General features: G+C 51.2%; 1 protein-coding gene across 2 annotated transcripts in view; it reads right to left on the minus strand.

Moving 5' to 3' along the window:
* Positions 1–13,617: 13,617 nt before the first annotated feature.
* Positions 13,618–15,008, minus strand: part of STK33 (serine/threonine kinase 33) — a 175,020-nt gene continuing 173,629 nt past the window's right edge. For both annotated transcript variants that reach the window (XR_009249736.1, XM_058688147.1), the window contains one exon: positions 13,618–14,312. The gene's annotated coding sequence lies outside the window, so the exon portion shown is untranslated. The remainder of the gene's footprint in view (positions 14,313–15,008) is intronic.

Consider the following 15,008-nt stretch of genomic DNA (forward strand, 5'->3'; position numbering starts at 1 on the left):
CCCATGTGGCCAGAGAGGGACTCCAGCCTCTGCCTTAACCAGGATCTTGGTGTCACTTAACTTCTCTTCTGAGCCCTGTCTTGCTTCCCCCAGACTCTGACCAGATGTCCCGCATTATGACACAGCTGCCACCTGGCCTTCTCTATACCCTAAAATTCACGGACTGCCTGCTGGTGGCTGCTGAGCATGGCTGCCTTCTGCTGTGTAGCCTCATCTCAGAGGCACAGGGAAGACTTCAGGATTCAGAGACCAGGAGGAGCCACAGCCCAGAGCGGCGGGCATGTCTGAGCCCTGGCAATGAGCGCACACCCGGGGCAGCTGTGTAGACTCCCTTTGGGCCAAAAGGGGAACAAGGAGGTTGCCAGCTCAGTTCTAGGTCTGCCCCAGCCAGGGCAGGGGCCAAGGTCTGCCACTGGGCAGAGGGCCTGCCTGTGCCCTCCAGCCAAGGTCCAAACCTGCCAGGACTCAGATGGCTCCAGTAGGGATGGGAAATGGTCTGAGAGGTGCTGAATGCCTGGAAGATGAAAGGCTAGATTGGAGGCTTGTCCAGGTATGCTTCTGCCCGAGCAGTGGCCAGGAGCAGGCAGGACAGGGCAGGGAAGGCAGGAGCTGTGACGAGGGCCTGGTGTGTTCTGGGCCTAGGTCATTGCGTCCTCTTAACGATGTGTGAGACAACCTCCATTTCACAGATGGGAAGGCTGATGCCCAGAGAGGTTAAGCTAAGGGAATAGACAGGAAATCCGAGCATGGACAAAGCCATTTTCCCATCTGCTACCTCAGGGTCTGCAAAATGGCCACATGGAACCTACAGGAATGGGGGTGGCCTCCCATCATAGGCAAGCGAGAAGGATCCTAAGAGAGTTTCCACTCTTTCTCTTCTTCTTCCTCCCCTCCTCTTCCTTTTATGAACAACTTTGCCCAAAAGCCACGAGGTGAGGCCAAGCAAGGTCAGTGTCTGCATCAGAGGCCAGGGGACGTCACAGTGGCCCAGAGCAGGGTGTTGTGTCGGAGCTGGAGTAGGATGAGGACTCCCAGGAGGGAGGTGGTCCACCACGGTGGGTGAGGCAGGCACCGTGCAGGAGAGTGGGGTGGCAGGAGAGCCTGGCTGCATACAGGGGGCTGACCAAACACAGAAAGACACTAAGGCTGGGGTGCCTGGGTGGCTCTGTCGGTTAAGCGACCAACTTCGGCTCAGGTCATGATCTCGCGGTCCGTGGGTTCGAGCCCCGTGTTGAGCTCTGTGCTGTCAGTTCGGAGCCTGGAGCCTGCTTCGGATTCTGTGTCTCCCTCTCTCTCTGCCCCTCCCCGACTCACGCTGTCTCTCTGTCTCTCAAAAAATGAATAAACGTTAAAAAAAATTTTTTTTAAAGAAACACGCTGAGGCTAATGAGAACCATGCCCCCCACCATTGGGGAAGGGAGTTGCAGATAAGGAAAAGGAGTAAACCAGAATGAACCCTGGGTTAGAATTGTAAGTATCCATGTGAACATACAGTTTGCAATAGAGATCGGGATGGATTTGTCCACTAAAGTGGTTCACTGGTTAGGACTTCTTGGAGAAACAGCTGATTCCAGAGGGCCGAGGCAGGGGAAGTACCAGCTGAACCTAGGACATCTGATTGTGCCAAAAAGCAAGTGTGTGCTCAAATCGTGACGGGGGAAGTAGCAACAGGAAACAGAAGCCAGCTTGAAGGGGCTCCCACTGGCCAAATCTGGGGCAATCTGAACATCAAAATAAATAATGATAGTGGCAGTTTATAACCCATTGAATAAAATAGGAAACCATGAATCCATACTGACATAAATGAATAAATTGGAAGTTTAATGAGGAATGGGATATTTACATAGTCTCAGAGTACCTTCCCACATAGTTATTAATTATAAAAGGAAAAAAAGAGTAATTTTACAGTGGAGAAGCCTGGCAGACACCATCTTCATCAACTGATCGAAGTGAACAGCAGTAATGGAACAAATCAAAATTGTGCACCACCTGATTGGATGCGAGGAGAGAAGCTCTACATCACTTCTGTCATGTTTCTGCCAGAAGCGTGCAGCCTGAACCGAACCTTCAGAAACACTGCACGTTCCCCCCCCGACTGAGGGACAGTCGGCCAAGTGCCTGCCTGTCGTCTCAGAAGTGACCAGGTGAGGGGAAGCTGGGGAACTGTCCCATACTGAAGGACATGAAACAAATGACAGCGAAATGAGACACATGATCCGAAAACCTGGATCCTTTTGCGGTAAAGCACCTGACTGGGACAGCTGGTGAACCTGAGCGGGACCTGAGGCTTAGCTGCCTGGAGGATAGGTGGGAGAATGCCTTCTTTGTACGAAATATACTCTGACACGTGGAGACGCGTGACGGGGGATTATGTAGTTAATTTATTTTGAAAGGGTTCAGCGAAAGAGATGGTTATATGTACTGTGATTGCCGCTTTTTTGTAAGTTGATATTATTTCAAAATAAAAAGTAAATTTTTGAAGGGCAGAGGGAGGTCCTCGCCTGGCCTGGGGCCCAGAGCTGGGAAAAACAAGAGCATGGTCACCTGCGTTCCGTGAGGGGTACTGACTGCTCCAGGCCAGGCTTGCCAACAGGAAGCCCAGATTGGCCCAGGCCCCTGACCTCGTCATTTGCCTCCAGCTGATAAAAGAGAGAAGCCAGGATTCCTCTGGAGCGATCACATAGGGCTGCTCCCCTCCTCTCCTCTCCCGTCCCTAGTGGGGGGAAGGGCTGCCAGGGCAGCAGAGAGTTTCTTAAGGGAACATGGCCTGTGTCCCTATAGAGTCTGGGGGCAGCTGACTGACATCTCCCCAGAAAGTCTGAAGTCCAGAGGCCACCCAGAGCTGCCTGTGAACCCACCACTCGGGTGCCCTGTGCTGGCAGAGTTTGGGAGGGCAAAGGTGAGGGAAAAGAATCCAGGGCTCTAGCTTTCTTGAAAGAACCCTTCCCCAGGAGACTGGCAGGGCATGGTGACTTCAGGCGGTGACTCTAACAGGAAGAAGGGCCCAGAGTGCGTGTAAAGATGCAGTGAACTGGACAAAGCAAGCATGCACTCAGCACCCGCTCTTGGCCTCCAGGGCTCACCCCTGTACTGGGCACCCGCTCAGGACCCAAAGACAGCCCCTGCCTCTGGTCCCAGCTGCTGCTCAGACGAAGGGGTCTGTAATAGGGAGCTATTGCTGGGACATTACTGCACAACGAGCCTGTCCAGAACTCCGGGGTTTACGGCAACACTCTTTTCTCAGCCCCGGGTCTGCAGGCAGGGTGACTACTGGAGGATACAGGCTGGCTGGGTTGGTTGCAGGTTTTTGTTGGGTTCAGGCCTGCCCCTCAGCCCCAGCAGGAGGGGCACTACGTCTGGGGGCATGTGCTTCTCAGGCCACCAAAGACAAGAGGCTGAGCAGAAACACAAAGCCACGTGCCGCCACTTCCACCATCCAAGCGAGTCACAGGATGTGTTAGTCCGCTGCTGTGTAACAAATTATAATGAACTTAGCCACTTAAAACAAAACCCACTTGTTAGCTCGCCGTCCATAGGTCAGAGTCAGGCCTGGTGCAGTAGATTCTCTGCTCATGCTGAAGTCAAGGCGTCAGCTGACTATGTTCTCATCTAGAGCTCAGGATGCTCCTCCAAGCTCACTCCTGCCGCTGCGCTGGTAGGACCGTTCCTTGTGCCTGTAGAACTGAAGCCCCCACTTCCTGGCTGGCTGTCAGCCAGAGTTGCTCTCAGCTTCTAGAGGCTGCTCACATTCCTAGTAGCGAGGCCTCCCCCCATCCTCAAGCTCTCAATGGTGCAATGACGTTTGAATGTTTCTGATGTCCCTTTCTACTGCTAACCAGAGAAATCGCTCTGCTTTTAAAGGGCTCACTTTTTAAAAGGCTCACCTGGATAATTTCTGCATTTTAAGACCAGCTGACTTGGGACTTTAATTACATCGGCAACTCCCCCCCCTCAACCCCGCCCCGCCTTCACAGCAGTACCTAGATTGGTGTTTCACTGAATAACTAGGGGTCAGGAATCTTGAGGGGTCATCTTTAGAATTCTGCTTTCCACACATGGCCAAGGCTAACCTGTAAGTGGGGGGGCGGGGGGCAGATATGCACCTCCCCAGAGAGAGGGAAGCAAAATTTACCAAACATTACAGTGTTTCTGGAAACTCTTCCTGACACCCATTCGTCTATGGGTTGGGAAAGAAATAGAAAGGGAGGACCCCAGGCCTGTTCCCAAGATACTCTAACACTGTTCTCTTCCCAGGATGGTCCTGGGCCAGGGCCTGGTGTGTGAGCCCCACACGGGCACCAGGGAACTTCCTGGACCCCTTCCTTTGGCTCCCTATGGATGGTTGTCCAGCCATCACTTTACCGCACAGCTGGCCCTTCCTGGGCAGCCACCAGCCCAGCCACCAGCTCTATCCTGCCCTCAGAGCTCCCCAAACACTTCCCTGACTCCAGGACAGAGGCTGAGGTCCAGCCCCTTCGTCCTTGCCCCCAGGCCATGTGCCCACTGTCCAGCCTTTGCTCTCTGTGCTGTTTTCCACTCTCTTCCCCCTCACTCCCCAGGCACCTGCTCCTGCCAGACTCTAGGCTTCCATCTCACTGGCCTTCTTCACTGAGCTTCAGGCTCTTCCTCTCTGATCTCTTTATTCACATCCTCACTACCCTTCAAGGCCTCCTTTGTCCTCTTGCTCCTCTGGAAGCCCCATAAGACTACCCTCTGGGCTCTGTCTTATCTCTACTCTGGGGCTGGGTAGAACTCCCTCTAGAAGGGCCAGAATGAGGTGGTGGGAACCCTAGCTTGCTGTAGCACAGTTGTATGTGGGGAAAATTCCACAGGAGGGAGTGAGCACCCCAACATACCCTGCGACTATAGGATACCCAGTCCTACATGAAGGGAATCCAGCAGGAGCAGCTTACCCCAAGCCCACACAGCCCCATAGCCCCCATGGAGTCCCATGCCACCCTCTTACACACCTGCTCAGGGCACTTGGCTCTCCCTCACACTCTGGTACTCCCCCTCCCAGAATGGTTCAGGATCTGGGCTGCCTGTTTCCCCAGGTGGGATGTCTTTTCAAAGCATGTCTCTGCCCCCTAGGGCCCAGGAGCTGGATTCAGTTTGAACAGAGAGGGTCTGCTGGCTCCCTGGGCTCTGGTTCCAACCATCCCCTGGCCAGCGGAGCCTCAGGGAGGGAGGGCCCGAGCAAGCGGGTGAGGGGCTTTGAGAACAAGGTCACATCTCGGCAACCGAAAGCCAGTGAAGCCCCTTCCATCAAGTTTTTAACTAGAAAAATAGTGTGCCCATTTCTCTGTAATACACCTCTGGGCTTTTTTATTATGACTTCATTTCCCCTTGTAATATTGGAACGTCTCTATAATTGTAAAAGTGTAATAGAATCTAATAGAATTTCATTTGGCGCCTGGAATGCTCCATGCCATGGCCGCTCATTCAGAGTGAAATAATGATGTCTAATGCCCACACACGGCTCCCCGTGACCTTATTCAATCTTGGGGCTGATCGGGAAATATATTGATTCAATTATACACTGATGACAAATGAACTCAAAGAAAGAGGAAAAAAAGGTCAGCATATATTTGAAAATGTAAATCTTAGCAATGTCTTTGGGGTTCGCCCAAAAAAAAAAAAGGCCATTTCAAAATGCCATTTGTGGCTAATAGTGTGGAGTTCCAGGCTCAATCAGGGAGACATGTCAGTGGCCAGGAAGGCATTAATGGGGCGCCACTTCTTTAGAGCTGGGATCAGGCCCAAATCCGTCCTGAGCAGTTCCTGCTCCTTATGACTTCTTCCCACACTGCCTCTCTTCCCCAACAGCCAGTCCTATCTTCCTTCCCTGCTTCCTTCCTCCCTCCCTCCCTTGCTTCCTTCCTCCCTCCCCTTCCTTCTTTCTTCTTCCTTCCTTCCTTCCTTCCTCCTCCCCCTTCCTTCTTTCTTCCCCTTCCTCCCTCCCTTCCTTCCTCCCTTCCTTCTTTCCTTCCTTCCTTCCTTCCTTCCTTCCTTCCTTCCTTCCTTCCTTCCTCCTCTTCCTTCCTCCCTCCTCTCATTCCTTCCATACTTCCTCCTTGGGAAAGGGCGAGGAGACAGGGGTGTCAGGGTTAAACCACTGACCACACTGGATGAAGTGAGGGCAGGGGAGGTTCCAGGTGTGCTTGAGCCCCAGAGTGGAAGTGCTCCTCAGTTAGGACAAGCCGGCAGGTGATGGACAAGGTGGGAGTTGGTGAAGAGCAGCTCTTAGAAGCCAGGTAGTGGGGACTAAGGAGTGGCCAGGGGAAAAGGAGGAATACCAGGAAGGCTGGGTCACAGAAGTCAGACAGGAAAGAATCTGAAGAAGGAGAAAAAGCCCAGTCATGTCAAGAACTATCAAATTCTAGAAGATGGAGCCACATAAAACCCCAAGGCACTCACAGAATGTCTCCAATAAAAAATAATTATTTATTTAAAACTATCTTATACATGGTAAAGTACACAAATATTAAGTGCACAGCTTGATGAAATTTTTACAAATTTATACATGCCTCTAACCAGCACTCAAATCAAGATGGTCCAGCACCCCCGGCAGCTTTTTTTCATGATCTCTACAAGCTAACAGCCCCACCTGCCCCCAGGGAACCACTATTCTGGCTTCTCTCCTCACGCATTAGTTTTGCCTGCTTTTGTGCTTCAAAAAAACAGAATTATAAAGTATACACTCTTCTGCGTCTGACTTCTTTCCCTCAACTTCGTGTCTACGAGATTCATCCAGGCCATTGTAGGAACCAGTAGTCCTCTTGCTTTGGATGGCAGTGAGGGGCTGCGAAGTACTATATAGGTTGAAACTACACAAAGTGATCTTAATAATCAGTGGGGAGGGGGTGCCTGGGTGGCTCAGTCGGTTGAGCATCAGACTTGGGCTCAGATCATGATCTCCCGGTTCGTGAGTTCGAGCCACACATCAAGCTCTCTGCTGTGAGCACAGAGTGCACTTCTGATCCTCTGTCTCCCTCTCTTCCCCTCCCCCACTGGTTCTCTCTCTCAAAACAAATAAATAAAACTTAAAAAAATAATAATCAGTGGGGAAAGTTATGATTGTTCCGTGACTTTTAAAGTTTTTTAATCAAAACAATAAGAAGTCTCTCACTGTTTGTTTAAAATGTATACGGAGATTTAAAAATTGTAATACTAATATTCATTTAGTATACTTTAAAATATTAAGAATTCAAGTGTTTTATTTCTTTGTAGGAAATTTATCAAGAACAATTAGAACAGTGCTCTCCTCCTTCCTCTCATCGTGCAACTTACAATACAGAGCAGGCATCTTTTCTGGTCTTTTCTGTGCCATGGTGAATTGTCCTACTGTTTTCTAAGTTTGGATCAGCTTCCAACATTTTCTCTTTTGTGCTTTCAATGTTGTGAAATATCTCTGAAAGTTCCTTTCATGGGAAGTTATTTTGGGAGCATCACTTTCTCCGGGAGGTCTTCATCCTCTTGGTCACAACCACACGCTTCATTTACGTCCATAAGTTCACGGTCACAAAGTGCCACTCAGCCCCATTTATGTTTGATTCGAATTTCAATTTTATCAGCATTGATTCTTTATTTCTTCCTTGCACTTACATCTTTGTTGACGAGTTCCTTCTTTTTTTTGTTTATCGATTTTGTCAAATGTCACCTGGGTTTAGAAGTTGGAGATAAAGAGGCAACACAACAGTGCCCTCTGCTGTCTGTGTATGAAATGAATGGCAGATGCCCCGTGGCCAGCCACCAGTAGACTTCCTTCCAGAAGGGACATGACTGGTCACAGATCATGTGATGTACATTGGCTGTTTATGTAGTGACTTGTGGGCTGAAAAGCTAGTGGGTTAGTCTGAATTTTATGCAATTACAGCTAATATACCACGATAACTAAAATTTGAACTGTGTTGTTGGGAAACCAGGATTATTTAAAACTAAACTGTGGTAACTGGAATCCATGCATATCAGAACCATGTAAGATGAAGATTGCCTTTATAAGTAGTATTTTTCTTTTTCATTGCTGTGTGCTACTCCACTGTATTAATATGTCACAATGTATTTACCCCTTCTTTTGTTGAGGGGCATTTAGGTTGTTTCCAGTCTGCCTCAATTACAAATAAGGCTGCCATGAACATTCTTGTCTTTGTCAACATATTTACTCATTTAGCTGGTTAAAGATTGTTTTACTCAGCTTCACGAATGATTGCATGTGACCCAGGAAGCCCCCACCCTCAGAGAGCTGGAAGCATCTGGGCCACACCTATAAAGGAGAGGCTTCACAAGCTTAGAACTGGACTGAAATGGGGAAGAAGCGCTTTCAGGGATCATCAAATTGGCCCTGTCCCCTCCTCCAGACCCATTTCACAGATAGGAAGATAGACACTAGGTCCAGAGGGCCTGGCCTGAGGTCACACCTCGTCAGACTTCTGGGGCCTGCCTACACTGCAGAGGCCTGCCCTCCAGGGTATAGCCCCTCTACGCTGTGAGGCTGGACTGGCCTTATTCTGGGGCTGCTGGGGTTATCCCTCTGTCTCCATGGGCAAATACCTCCACCCTATCCACATGGGGGCTGAGATCAAATCAGGCATGTAGGGCCAGGAGGCCGATGATGGGAACCTTCCCTCCTCCTACTACTCATGAAGTTTTCAGTAGAAGCTCGGCCTGGCCTGGCTGCCCCATTTAATTCTCATAATTAGCTGACAGCTCATTAGCAGCTCATTAGAGACCCTGGAAATGCAGTGACAGTAACAAATTCGGTGCAACCAGGCAGTCTGGGGTGTCCCCAGAGGCCTGACCCAGGCTGGGCTTTCGGGGGGTTACTGGGAATAAGCTCAGCCTCTCTGCCCATGCTTGAGTCCTTGGAGTCTGAATCCCAGGCTTTTGATCCCATTAAAATGTCCTCTTCCCCAATCTGCCCACTGCCACTTCCCAGCCCCACCCCCAGCTCCAGGACCTGCAGCTACCCTCCTCTCCTCCAGGGTCCAGGAAGAAGGAGGTAGCCTAGCTCCACAACAGTAGCGGGGTCTCCAAAACCTCTAGGGAGCCGCAGAGAGCCCAGACTCCGTGCCCAACCCTGTCCACCAGGCCAGCCGGCGATGTCCGATGTCTGAGTACCTGTCTATCTCGTGTCCTGGAGGGCATGCTCTCCAACACCCATCTCTATTTGTCTCTCTAGCTCTGGTCTCAGCCTTTATGTCTACCTGTCTCAGTATATCTGCAATTATCCAACATTCATTAGGCATCTACTCTTTGCCTATTCTGGACTAAGTCTGAAATAGTTACAAAGCTAGGTCAGATAAAGACCAAAAGCTAATGGCTTATGACACAACAGGGAAGGAATTGAGTAGACAGGCATACTTCTATGAGATAAGGGCTGGGAGAGAGTAAAAACTGAGGAAGCAACAGAAGAGGGGATCTCAGGACCTCAGAAATGGGGCACACTGGGGAGGCTTCCTGGAGGAGGCGGCATCTAAAAGGAGGAAAAGGAGTTTGCTGGTATGTCTGTTCTTCCCATGACTACTCTTGCGGTATTCCAGCCCTCCCCTCCCTGTAGCGGAGCCGCTTCACCACATGGTCTCGGGCCCACCAGAGGCTCCAGGACAGAACAGATACTTGCAACAGAGTCGGCCCCACAGGAGAGAGCTAGGGCCTGGAGCCAGCAAGGAGAGACAGAGTGACCTCTCTTACAGAGAGGATGGAGAAGTAGAGAACAGGAAATGGGGGCGGAAGGGGGCAGGAAAGGAGAGGAAAGTCAGATGGGAGGGGCTGGAGTCCTGCTCCCCAGGCCCCCAGCCTCCAGCAGGCCAGGTGACCTTGGGCAAGTTGCTAATCTCCTCCTGGATTCCCATTTCCCCTTCTCTCTGTACTCTGTGGGAACCATGGCCTGGGTGGAGGAACAGGGATTCCTGGCAAGGCCGCCAAAGGTCAGAGCTCTGCAAGGGAGGCCTGGCCCCCAATCCTGGGCTCCCAGCTCCACCTGGGGGTGGCCATACGTCTGCCACTGGGATCGATGGGAAGTCATTATCATCGCCACATGTTAATGACACCAATTAATTCCCCATCTGTGGGTCCCATGCAGCCTTCAGTGCTGAAGGTTAAAGGGAGGGGCACTGGCTCCGGGTGGTTTTACCCGAGGATGACAGTCACAGGCCTGTCTGTGTAGCTCGTGTGTGCAAGCGTGTGTACTTGCAATCCTTGCACTGCCCTGTGTATAAAGAGTATATTCATCATTTACCGGTATATGCCTTGTGTGTACACAGGTATGCATTCTGTGTATGTATATGTGTGTATGCACAATGCTCATGTAAAAGTGTAAATCTTGCGTACATGTGAACAAAGTACTGTGTGTCCTAATTATGTGCCTTATACGTGTACAAAGTGTGTGCATATAAATTATGCTTCTATATTATGTCTGCACACAATGTAGAGCTTACATCTATGTACACTGTGTGTGTGTGTGTGTGTGTGTGCAAAGATTATGTGTGTGAGCCCTATGTCTGTGAACACTGAGGACGCTAAGTATTTGTACCTCCTGTATCCAGGAGGATTACGTGTGGATATGTGGGCGCACATTCTGTGTCTACCTGCATCACCGCACAGGTATGTACAAAACACCCATATGTGGAAGTGTGCTTACTTCTACATTTGTGTGCCAAGTGTGAGGGGCCCCGATCAGCAGAGCCCTTTCTCTGCTGCATGGGTGTGAGGTAGGCAGGAGTCTCCTCTCTGCTTCTTTAAGGACTGGGGTTCTGCCCTTGAGCCCACGATTCTAACACTAGACCCCGCACTTGACACGGGCCTGATGCTGTCTGACCTTCATCCATGTTTTGAATGATTAAGAGTTCACCAAGCAGGTGGAGAAGTAGAGGACAGAAGGGGGTTCCAGGCTCAATGTTCTAAGTGTGTGACACACATTCATATAACCTTCACGAGAACCCCGTGACGTGAGCACTATCATTATCTTCATTTCACGGATGAAGAGAAGGAGTCAGAGATGTTAGTGGCTGGCCCAAAGTGGCTTGCAAGTGGTACAATCAGGATTTGAACAGGCATACATTCACATTCACACAGGTGTTTGCACACACCACGATACACACAATGCACGTGTAGACAAGGCAATGGACACACACTCCTGATCACACAGGTATGCCGAGCACGTGCTTATGCACATCCACACGTGTACACAAACCCAGCTGTCCAGAGTGACCCAGACCAGAGCTCCAGCTCAGCCCTGGTTTTGTGTGGGTGGGGATTCGGGGTGGGGGGGGCAGTGAGCCTGAGATGAAGGGGAGCTGGAAGCAGGTGCCTGGGGGTGGTCTCCACCCCATACCTCTGCAGCCCCCAGAGGGCAGGGTCCTCCCCATTCACCACACCCACACCAGCACAACCTCTTTGCAGACAGCACAGCCTTATTCTCTCCGCCTCCATGAGGGAAGAATGCCGTCCCCTTGCCACTGCCCGAGCCTGTAAAAAGGCCTCTGTGGGAATCGGGAGACCCCAAGCACTCACCCAGGTCTCGTATGTCTCCAGTCCTCTTAAGGGGTTCAAAAAGAAACCTAAAAGCTACAGCCTGCTCATGCACAATGCCTCCTGTCCCCCGAGGATGCTCCCTGAGATCCAGGCTGTCCTGGGCTGGGGGCTGGCCTGCCTTGCTCTCAGGGCCTCAAAGTCAAGCCATGTCCCGGCCACCCCTCACCCTCAGAAGGCCCTGGATGGGCAGCCTGCCCGGCCTGCCTGTGCCAGAATGTCTGGCTCACCGCCCCCCCTCCCCTGGGCTCTCTCTCTTCTTAATTAACAGAAAGTCATTGTGAATACCAAAGAAGAAATTAGCACCTGCCAGTCATCACTGGGTGTTTATGGCTTTCTCAAGCCCTCTTTAATTAACCCCTCCAGTTCTGAAGCCCCGTGTCCCCCATGGGAGTCTGGCCCCTGCCCTCAAGGGGCCCAGCCCTGCTTGTGCTGATTCCCTCCTGCAGAGCAGCTTCCCATTCATCTCAAGGTCAGACGTACCCTGGTCCCAGGGAGGCCCTGGCCACCCCAAGATGTCAGGCAGTCAGATCAAGACATGAAGTATCCGTGCCCTTTCACCCTCCAATCCACGCCCTCTTCACAGGGGACTCACCCAGCGAGCAGGACCAAGGGGCGGGGAGTGGGGCCCAGAGACCCTGGGGAGTGCTGCTGTCAGAAGCTGGAGAAAGCCGAGCTCGCTTCCCGCCTGGAGCCCGGTCCTTGGACTCTGCCTTCCAGCAGTGCTTCTCCAGATGGGCTGTAGTTGTGGCTCCCAGAGCCTGGAGGGTCTTCCTCTTGCCAGCAGGCCCAGGCCAGGTGCTTTCTCATGTCTTAGCCACAAGCCACGTGCCTCCCAGCCTTTCTGCCCTCCTTCATCCTGGGCCTCCCCACCAACACTCCCGGATGGAAGCCTCCCGGTTACTGACGCCCATACTTATGTGCCCCGGCTCTCAGCCAAGACCCCTGCTGCTTCAAAATCCAGTTACCCACCTGTGGGGGTCCCTCACAAGGTGTCTCTGAGATCCCTGGGCTTCTGGTGCTTCTCTGCCTCTCAGCTCCCACCACCTCTCACACTGCCCTGGGGTCCACCTTGCCCACCCCAGGGGCACTCAGGCACTTTGCAAGCTGGGAGGAGGCGAGACTGGTAGAGTCAAGGGACTGAACAGTCGGCCCCAGCTGCCATAACAAAATACCACAGATGGTGTGGCTCAAACAACAGATACGATTTTCTCACAGTTCTGGAGGCTGGGAAGTCCAAGATCAAGGTCCGACGGGGCTGGTGTCTAGTAAGGACCCTCTTCCTGGCTTGTAGACAGCAGCCTACTACATCCTGTGTCCTCAATCTCTGGTGTCTCTTCTCATAAGGACAGTAATCCCATCACACCAGGGCCTCACACTTAGGACCTCATATAACCTAGTTACTTCCCTCAAGGTCCAAATACAGTCACATGAGGGATTAACTATATGATAGTTAGGCACTTAACTATATGAATTGGGGGAGGGGGAATACAATTCAGTCTATAAGAGGGATGTTGTCACAGCGAGGTCACATTGCAAAGAGGGTTCTGACCATCTGGCTGCTCCTCCCTTGTCTCCTCCCCCCAGATGGACACTGTCCCCACCCCGTCTGTCCCTGGACACTTCCACCTGATTCAGGTCTGTTGGCCAGCTCATCTTCTAAACCAAGGACCCGTCAAGGGATGTTTTACAAATGTTTCCCTTCCTAGGAGGATTTTTTTTTTTTTTTAATTTTAGAAAGAGAGAGAGCGTGAGCAGGGGGAGAGGGATAGAGGAAGAGAGACAGAGAGAGAGAATCTCAAGCAGGCTTGATGCCCAGTGTGGAACCCGATGTAGGGCTTCATCTCACAACCATGAGATCATGACCTGAGCTGAAATCAAGAGTGGGACGCTTAACCGACTGAGCCACCCAGGCGCTACCACCCCCAGGAGCAATTTTAAACCATAACATTTTCCCACCATGCAGTATAAACTTAGTTTCTCAGCGTGCTTTCAGAGACTATGGAGGATTCTGGTGCTGAGCCCTGGTGAGAAGTCTGGCCAGCATTTAGGCAGCAGAGCTCCTACATGAACACACACTCGCAGGGCTTGAAGCACACTAGCCGAAGCGGCTGTAGTTTTAATTAGTTGTTAGTCTTGCCTTTTAACTACAGACTTCTGTCAGTTCGGCTTCATCGATGTCGGTTAACCCTACAAAGTGTTGTAACGCATATTTGCCGCACAAAGGGGTTTCCAACAGAGAACTTCCCACCACCAGGCCAGTGAAGGTAGGCGTTCGTGTTGGTTTAAATGAGAAATGTTTCTGTCCATGGTCACTTTGGAGGTATACTCACCACTCCTTCTTCCCCACATTGCTGTTCACAGAGAGGAACTCACTACTGGTGATAAAATCCTAGAATTTGTGTGACTTGAACAGGATGATAGAATCACTGAAGGATTTTCAAGTACACACAGCTCTGGCTTGTAATGTGTTTAAGCTTACATTTGTCAATAGTAAACACACAGTGCATGTATGGTGCCATCAGTGAGTTGTGGAAGCGATCGGTGAGCCTTGGAGGGAAACTGAGCCTGCAGAACCCAGTCCACTCTCTGGGCACTCAGGCCACTGAGATTTCCAGACGCCCAACAGAACAGCGCAATCCCTTGCTTGCTTTCTGCACTCTTTCCTTCTCAAGTCAGCCACCCATGGACTGTTCCAGAGAGGCCGCACGGGGATGAGTGAGGTTGGAGCTGTGGTTCCTGAGTGATACCCGGCAGAGGCAGGATTCTTGGGCACCTGGGTCCTGGGCAGGAGGGGCAGAAAGTAACTGTGAGTTTGATGTGTCTAAACATGCCAGGCAGGCAAGCTCAAATCTGTCCCCTGCGGCAGCAAGGCTCGGAAGTTGCCCACGAGTGTGTCCACGTGTGTGTGTTGGGGGGAGGGGTGTTATTTAGAACCTTCAGTCCGACCCAAGAGATGGCAGGATGCTGGAGGCAGAGTTGGGCTCTCAGAACTCCCCTTCCTCCTGTCTGTCCTGGGTGCTTTCTTCATCAGCTGGGATCTCTGGAAGTGCAGAAGCACATCTGAAATAACACCTTGTCCCGGCACGCTTTCATTTTGCATTTCTTTTAAATAAGTGAGATCACATCTTCCAGCTGCCACACTTGGCTCCTGCCATCCCTGAAGTTCCCAGCAAAGTGCCCTCCGTGGCGGAATCTGAAGCTGTATCCAACAGCACCTGAGCTCTCCTTCTGGGTGTCCTATATCCTGCATACCTGACCATTCATCAAAACCAGTAACCTGACTGTGCCCCTGGATACCTTGTAAAATTCTCCATTTCCTTCAACTATGTCACAGCCAAAGCAAAAACAAGGAGCTAGAGATTGTGCCCTTGTTAACCAAGAATGACCAATAAACAGGCCCACGGTCTTGGGTTGACACGGTTCTTCCCATTGCCTATGTGGGAGCCCTGCAGACTCCTCAATCTTCACCTTGGCCC

This window comes from Neofelis nebulosa, chromosome 10 (assembly GCF_028018385.1).
Source record: "Neofelis nebulosa isolate mNeoNeb1 chromosome 10, mNeoNeb1.pri, whole genome shotgun sequence".
Lineage (NCBI taxonomy): Eukaryota > Metazoa > Chordata > Mammalia > Carnivora > Felidae > Neofelis > Neofelis nebulosa.